General features: G+C 30.9%; 1 long non-coding RNA gene across 1 annotated transcript; it reads left to right on the top strand.

The window, feature by feature from the left end:
• The first annotated feature begins 794 nt into the window (after positions 1-794).
• On the top strand, positions 795-7,415 carry LOC120085513. The gene is made up of 3 exons (XR_005483979.1): positions 795-1,051; positions 1,148-2,586; positions 7,169-7,415. It is a non-coding gene; the product is annotated as an uncharacterized LOC120085513 (long non-coding RNA).
• The last annotated feature ends 399 nt before the right edge of the window (positions 7,416-7,814 follow it).

Raw genomic sequence — 7,814 nt, 5'->3', positions numbered from 1 at the left:
GTTTTTGAAATTCTGTGATAGCCCATGTTATTGAAATTCTCCAACTTTCCATAATGTTTTTTTAACCCTATAAAAATGCTATATAAGGTCAATTTTCCACAACATTAAATTAATGCTATGGAGACTTTTCATAGTATTAGCAAAAAATGCTATAGAAGGTCTTTTATAATATATTTAGACATGCTGTCATAACTGATGTTATTGAAAGTTCACGAATTTCTATAACATTTTTTCAATGCTATAAAAAAAGCTATAAATTTTTCGTTTTTGATTGCATAATTTTAATGTTATGAAAACATTTTATAGCATTACAAAAATGCTATGATTTACTTTTAATAACATTTTTTTAGTAGTTGAAAATGTTATGATTCACTTTTAATTACATTTTTATAATTGTAAAAAATGCTATAAAAACACATATCATTTTTAACCTTATCGTGATAATCAATTTAATCAAGTCGTATATCGTTCATGTAACATTTTCTATGAGTAACAAATTATTACGAATGTAATTGTAAAATCAACTTCAATATTCGAACATTTAATGGAATCAAGTGGATTTACATCCAATTAAATTTTTAGAAGTCTAAACATATATATTGCTCTTAACGTGCTACTTCAATCACTAACACTATAAACTACAACAAATATGACTTTTTATAGCATTCATTTATAACATGGGGTCTATTACCGTTGTAAAATAAAAAGAAAGTTGCGCTAAAAAATTAAAAATACTGGTGCTAAACGGAAATAAAAGTTTGACTTGGTTTTCATCTTCTTCCCATATCCTAAAATTTCATTTCCCTCTCTTTTACGAGATTATTTTCAGCCATCCCTCCAAAAATTTCACTTCTTTGTCTCCAACAAAATCTTCCTTTCTTCTACTTTCTTCCCTTTCACCCCATAATCGCATCTGCCAAAACGTTTTGTTGTTCCACAAAATCAAAGAATAAAAAAAAAAAACCTCTCTCTCTCGATGTCTCTTTCCCTCTCTATCGACCACCAGCCACTGCCCAGCCAAACAACCACCATTCGCCTAGGATCTTCACCGGTGAGTTCTTGGTCTTTTTTCTGTCCCTTCTGAGTTCATCTCTCTCTCTCTTTTCAAACCTTTATCCCTCAATTTATCTCTTCATTTCATGCACAGGTTGTCGACCGGTGCATTGCACTTCTAGGTTTCATCAGACGACATTATAATAGCCAGATCTTCTTCCTCCAGCTGATAATTTACCTTGTCTGCCATGGGTATGTTGAAACTTTTGTGTTTCTCCCTTGTCTAGTGTTGACGATCCCCTGATTTCTTTTCTTAGTGCTCTTATGATCCAATTAAATGCTATTCTATATGTTGAAACTTTTTTTTTGGTCTAGTCCATTTTTTTGACATTATTTCATTAGGAAACTTTCTGGGTTTTGGGTTTTGTTTTTGGTCCATGAGCTAAAGGAAATTGTATCCAGTTCCAGTTCCTCACTTATATATATTATATAGAGATGGAAAAAACACTCGAGTACAACAGTCTTGTATATGAAGTTTCATAGAATGTGAGTACATGCCTCTAATTCTAGCTCTCTTTATCTTAAATGGTCCAAATGGGTTGTCTTTGATGTGATTAATGCTTATCTTGATGATATTCACTCATCTTAAAAAGTACAATGCAGCCTATTGGAGATATTATGATTGTAACGAATAGGACGAAGATTGTATAGACTTAACACAACCATTTGTGGAGTCGGGACTTGTAATTACTGACATCAAATAGGAGAAGTCATGTCCATGGGCTTTTCTCATGTCGTTTACCTTTCAAATGTGGGTTGTCACTGTAATATTCTTTATTTTGTTGGAGGAGTTGTTTGGATTCTTGAGCACCAGACTAATGAAGAGTTTTGTGGTCCGTCGAGGCAACAACTAATTACAATGTTTTTGTTAGTATGCTTAAACTCGTTACAAAAGCTTTAATTTGGTTAAGAAAAATATTTGACTTTAGTAAATAGCCTGGTATGAAAAATTTTGCACATACGTTAAGCATAACCTTGTGATTCATCTATGATTGAGTGTAATTACCACAAAGTGCTAAGTATTGTTTTAGTTCCTTAAAGTTTCCTTATATGGTTTATTCTTCTAATGTTTGTTGCAAACACACTAACAAGAATTTGGCAATCTCTCATCAACAGTAACAACAAAGATACTCCTAGATATTGGAAGGCAACACTTGCTACTTTGCCCTTTATTGGTTTGCAATGTTGTGTCCATGGAGGGAAATGTAAACTGCTAGAAAGTTCAACTTTTTTACAATATTCCATAAGCTGCGAAATAATTATAGTTTACTTTGATAGTGACTTCCGATATTTTTGGATTGTTTGATGAAAACTTTATGGTTGACTTTGATAGAATTGATTGATTCAACTAAATCACAATTTTGATTCGAAATGTGTGGCTGAGTTTGGTTCCTTAAAAATGCAAGCTGGAAAAGGATGACAGGTAACATGAGACCGAACATCCATAATAGAATAAGCCCTGGAAGTCACTGAGAAAGTGGTGTTCGATACTCCATGACTCCCATTTCTGGAACTTTTCATAATGGACTTAAGGTTAGGTATCTTTGTTTGCCAAGATTGCTAGCAATTGGTTGATGGTGCCCTAAAACTTTCAATAGGATGTGTGAGATTTACTTTCTAGTGAATTATCATAAGTATAGTTTTTTATTTGTAAAAAGTTATTTGTTTTATAGCAAGTTTAAACTTTTGATTTGTATGCATCTTTTCGTGTTTTATAGTGCTTGTGCTTCTTACTTTTGTTGGGACTTGGTTACCATTGTTAAACAAATTTCTCTGTCAATTAATTGCTTTATTGGTATTGACTTTTCTGTTTCGCTTAATATATTGACCATTCTTGTGACATAGAAATTTTGATGAAATTGCAATTTTCTTTTGTTGGAGTATCCTTTTTCTCATTTGGAGGTCGTTCTGTCACTAGCTCTAAAATTACCACCCCAAAACTATAAATGTCCACTAGAAGAATTTCGGGCTTTAATGTCGGTTGACAATTGACATTAAAGATAGTGTTGTTAAAGCCCTTTAATAATACTGTCTTTAATGTCGGTTGCAACCGCATTAAAGCCCTTTAATGAAATTTGCACCGACATTAAAGATTTTTAATGTCGGTTCACCCAAAATTTGTCCGTCTTTATCAATTATTGTCTGTTTTTTTAAATTCCGTTGCCGAATTCCATTTTTTCGGATAGAAAGTATAACATGACACATCATCATCGAACATTGTGGCTATGACATATTATTTATGTATGGATTGCAAATCTATTACATTTAATCTACAAATTTTGCTATAAAATTATAATTTAAAAGACCGTACAATAATTCAGCCCTTGAAAACACAAATTACAAGTAATACAAACATTATGATTTTACTGTCCCTCTCCACTTGGTAAGTATGGATCCCTTCATAATTCTTCTTGAACAAATCCCCTAGCTTTAGCAGTGTCTGGTTATAGGCATATTTGTCTGACCACTGTTGTTCAAAGGATCACAAACAAAAAAGATTTAAGACAAAATATAAGTTCTTGTTGGCAAGAATGCTCATTGTTAATACAATGAACAAAGAAATCTCAAGGGCAAAGTTCATTTGTAGAAGTATAACATCTTAATTAATATAAAGGAGCATTCATATCTCATAGAGTCATGCCAACTTAATTTAAGTAGACAAGATCATAATATTTTTAAAAATATGAAGATCGTCATTGTCTTAATACATGTTTATAATGAATATTACCCATTAATAAAAGAAGTAAGAGTTTAAGGTTAAATTACAAATTCGATTCCTATAGTTTGGAGAAATTTAGAGTTTAGTCCCTATATTTTTAAAAGTTAAAATTTAGTCCTATGATTTGACAAAACCTCCAACAACGAGTAAGTGATTTTAGAAACATCCAAAATAACATATTCTCCAGTTGGGATCATGGGTTCTGTAGAGTTATATTGACAACTTTCGAATTATAACCAAGTAAGGTTAAAAATATGCTCTGGTAACACAGGTGGATAAGATTTTATTTCAAGCCATTGTCCTGCATGATGAGAACAGGAATTTATGATTTCAATGTGAATGCATTTGTTGAACTCGTGTGCACATGAATTATAGAACATTTACTAACTAGATTTTAAAATTCTTTTTATATTTTAGGTGCTTTAGTGTATGCTTATTCTTTCCTTTTGCTTTGGTACCATTATGAAATTCAACCTTTTTCTTGACATGTTTTTAAGAAGCTGTAGTATTCTTAACTTTAATTGGATGAATTCTTCTAATTGCTTGAAATCATCACGGAATTTTTCTTCTATCATTGAAGTAGACAACCACAGAAGCCTTCTTTACTATCTTCAGGCCTTAGATTGAGTGGTGGAACTCAAATTGAGAGAAAATTGGTATGGATTTTGAGAGATGAAGAAAGAAAAACTAATTTTTCCATTTTCAGATTTCAGTTTTGCATGAGAGTCTAATTTGATAAAAAAAAAAAAAACCTCAATTTATAACTCTAATCCATACAAATTAGATTGAAAGAGATGTAGCCAATCAATTTTCTATTAAAAATTAAATGACATGAGGTGGATTTAATGAAAAATGTGGGATTATCCCACTTTCCATTAAATCTCATTTATTTAATCCATAAAATTGATTTAATTTAAATATAAAATTTATTTTAAAAACTGAATGTTAAATTCAATTTTATTTAAATAAATTTTATAATTTTAAATTTCAAAATTCAAAATTTAGTTAACAAATTTTATAATTTTGAATTTCATTAATTCAAAATTTAATAAATTAATTTGGATAATTAATTTAATTTAATTTAATATCAAATAATAAATTAATATAACGGCTCATTAAATATTTAAATTATATTTAAATATCAACTCTTTAAAATCGCAACGTTCTATCCAACAATTAAACATAAAAAATAATCCAAACCCTAAATCGAGTTTGAATATTTCAAATTTTCTCAACATGCTATTCTAAGGTTTAATCTTTTACGAGCTAGTAGAGGGACTTAATGGACCTTCAGATCATGCGCTCCAACGATTTGAGATTAATTGGCTAACTCTTTAAACTGATTTAATTACTATTCATTAACTATCGAGACATACCACTATAGCTCAGTAGTTGCACTCACTCTCACTATAGATATATTTTCTGTCCACTTGATTTAATCATAATCAGTAAGTCGATCATTCACAGGTCGTTCGTAGTTACAACTAAGTCAAAATTATCGTTTTACTCCTGTAATACATCTTGCTTCTTGAGTTTCCACTGATCCTCTAATGAACAATTGGTTTATGGTCTTACCAATAAACCGATTCCTTCTTAGTCACGAGAGGGTGGGGACCCTTTGTTTAAGACTAGGAGTCAGTGCTTAAGGGAACAACCTATCTGCTGACCTTAAGATGGGTAGGAGTGAATTTCATCTTGTAGGACTATGTTCTCAGCTATCTATCCTCTCTTACCCCTAAAATGGGAGGTTTATTGTGTGGTGATATTGAACTACTCTCACCTATGCAGATTAAAAGATAATCCAGAATAAACAGGAGTTCATAGTTAGTTCAAAATTAAAATCGAGTTACCTTAGGTCATCGAATTGAAATAGTCAGTATTAACAGTAAACGATCGTTATAAAGAAAAAATGACTATTTCGTGGTCTGGTCTTATGCAAACATATTTTGCATAGGATGCCTCCACTCACATGTCTTCATATGGACAACTTTGGGATCACATTATTTGTAACGATCCGAGTTCAGGAGGGGTACATGAATGAACCGGTATCACATCCGAACGAGAGGGATCCTGAGGACATGAAAATATGGTTAAAAAAGGCTTAAAAGAATTGAAAGTTACTACCTATACCAACAAGGTGCACCTTCCTTTTCGGTGGCTCAATCATAAGAACCAAAGTTAAGTGTGCTTAGCTTGAAGCAATCCTATGTTGGGTGATCTCGTGGGAATTTTCCTAGGATGCATATGAGTGAGGACAAAGCATCCTGAAAGGAACTGCGTTAAGAAGGGAGGATGACATAGCCAGGTCGCAAAGGACTTAGGGGAATGCCAGGGCCATTAGGGGCCGAATCCGGATTCAGAATTCTGGTCCGAATCCTGGGCCTGGGGCGTTACATTATTTGTATCGAAATACAGAACGAGCATATCCATAATGTCCCCAAGATAAGATACCTAATCCTATCCATATACTTATAGATTTTTTTTGGCTAAGATCCTCTTTTATGTCTCTATATAAAGTTTAAGCATTCATGTTATGGTCATGAGTTAGTTTATTGAATTTAGAAATGAATGTAATTCCATAACATCTTTATTGAAAGAAATCTCAATAATATCTTTATTATGTATAGAATATATTTAATGTTTACAAATTACGAGTTTTAGGGCATTCCCAACATCTTCAACACATACTCATAATGCATTTTCTCACTAAAATTTTGAGCTTGATAATGCTAGTAGATGAAGGATAACAATTCCTTGTTTCTAATTCTACAGGGCAAGTTGGAAAACCACATATGTAACATATTAATTTCAATTTGAGTTTCGTTTTCCATATCTAGCTTTTTCGATTAATTGCTTGATATTTGCTTGTTTTATGAAAAAGTAAGAATAATTAGCTAGACGCTCTTGTTTCTTTCTAAACAATCGGAACTTAAATTTGTAGTTAACTTACTTAATGTAGGTTATTTGTCATTTGTGGATTTTTTTTATCAAATTTAATCTTTATAATCTCTAGACTTTATCTTTTAGAGGTAAAAAGTTTTGGACTTACAATTTGTTCATTTCAATCTATATGTTATTTTAATCTTTGTCACATTGGTGTTTGGATGTTCTTTTTAGTTTTTTGTGTGTGTATGTATAGAATGTCAATCCTTTGAACCCTTGATATTATAGGTTTCTTAAATCGAAGGGGAAACTTGTGATATCTCTATTTTTTACTTTGTATATGATATCTCTTTAGTTGATTGCAATATTTGTTCCCATATTTATGTACTATATTTTTAGTTTTGCGTCATGTTCAATTGTACTCTATTTTTTAGAAAAATATTGTCCCATTTGATGAATGAGTTTTAGGGTGAATTTGATGGTAAATATGTTTTCCTTTTTGCAACAAGCAAGGATAAGAGGTTTTTCAGCAAGCAAGGATGCATCACTTTAAAAAGTTGAAGACTAAATGACACTTATTTGTCTTAAGAAAACTAGAAAGTGAAGGTTGTCTTTTTTTTTTTTTTTTTTTTTGTTTTTTTTAAATAAATATTTGCCACAATGTAATTTGAATAATGTGGCGACCCTACAAAAAAATATGGTTATTTATGTATGTGGAGTGTTGTATTGATTGAACCATTCCATAATAAGCAATGTTTATACTATTGAATATTTATCTTGATGCAAATGTACTTGAATATAATATTAAAGGTTTAGATGATTACAATTGGTTTTATAGTTACATTTGTAATGATTTGTTATGGGTATAAAGTGTTACATAAATGACATACAACTTGATCAAAGTTGACTATCATGAAGAATAAAAATGTAACATGATTTTTATAGCATTTTTCTTTTACTATGATAAAAATTGCTATCAAAATTCAATAATAACATTTTTCTACTACAATGAAAAGTTTTCATGACATTAGATTACGCAATAAAAAATGAACTTTTTATAGTTTTTTTTATAGCATTGAAAAAACGCTATAGAAAGTGTGACTTTTAATAATATTGGCCATAACAACATCTTAAAAATGCTATAGAAAGTCTTTTATAG

The sequence above is a fragment of the Benincasa hispida genome, chromosome 9, assembly GCF_009727055.1.
Source record: "Benincasa hispida cultivar B227 chromosome 9, ASM972705v1, whole genome shotgun sequence".
NCBI classification, from domain to species: domain Eukaryota; kingdom Viridiplantae; phylum Streptophyta; class Magnoliopsida; order Cucurbitales; family Cucurbitaceae; genus Benincasa; species Benincasa hispida.
The sequence above is the reverse complement of the archived record's forward strand: the minus strand, read 5'-3'. Positions and strand labels throughout refer to the sequence as shown.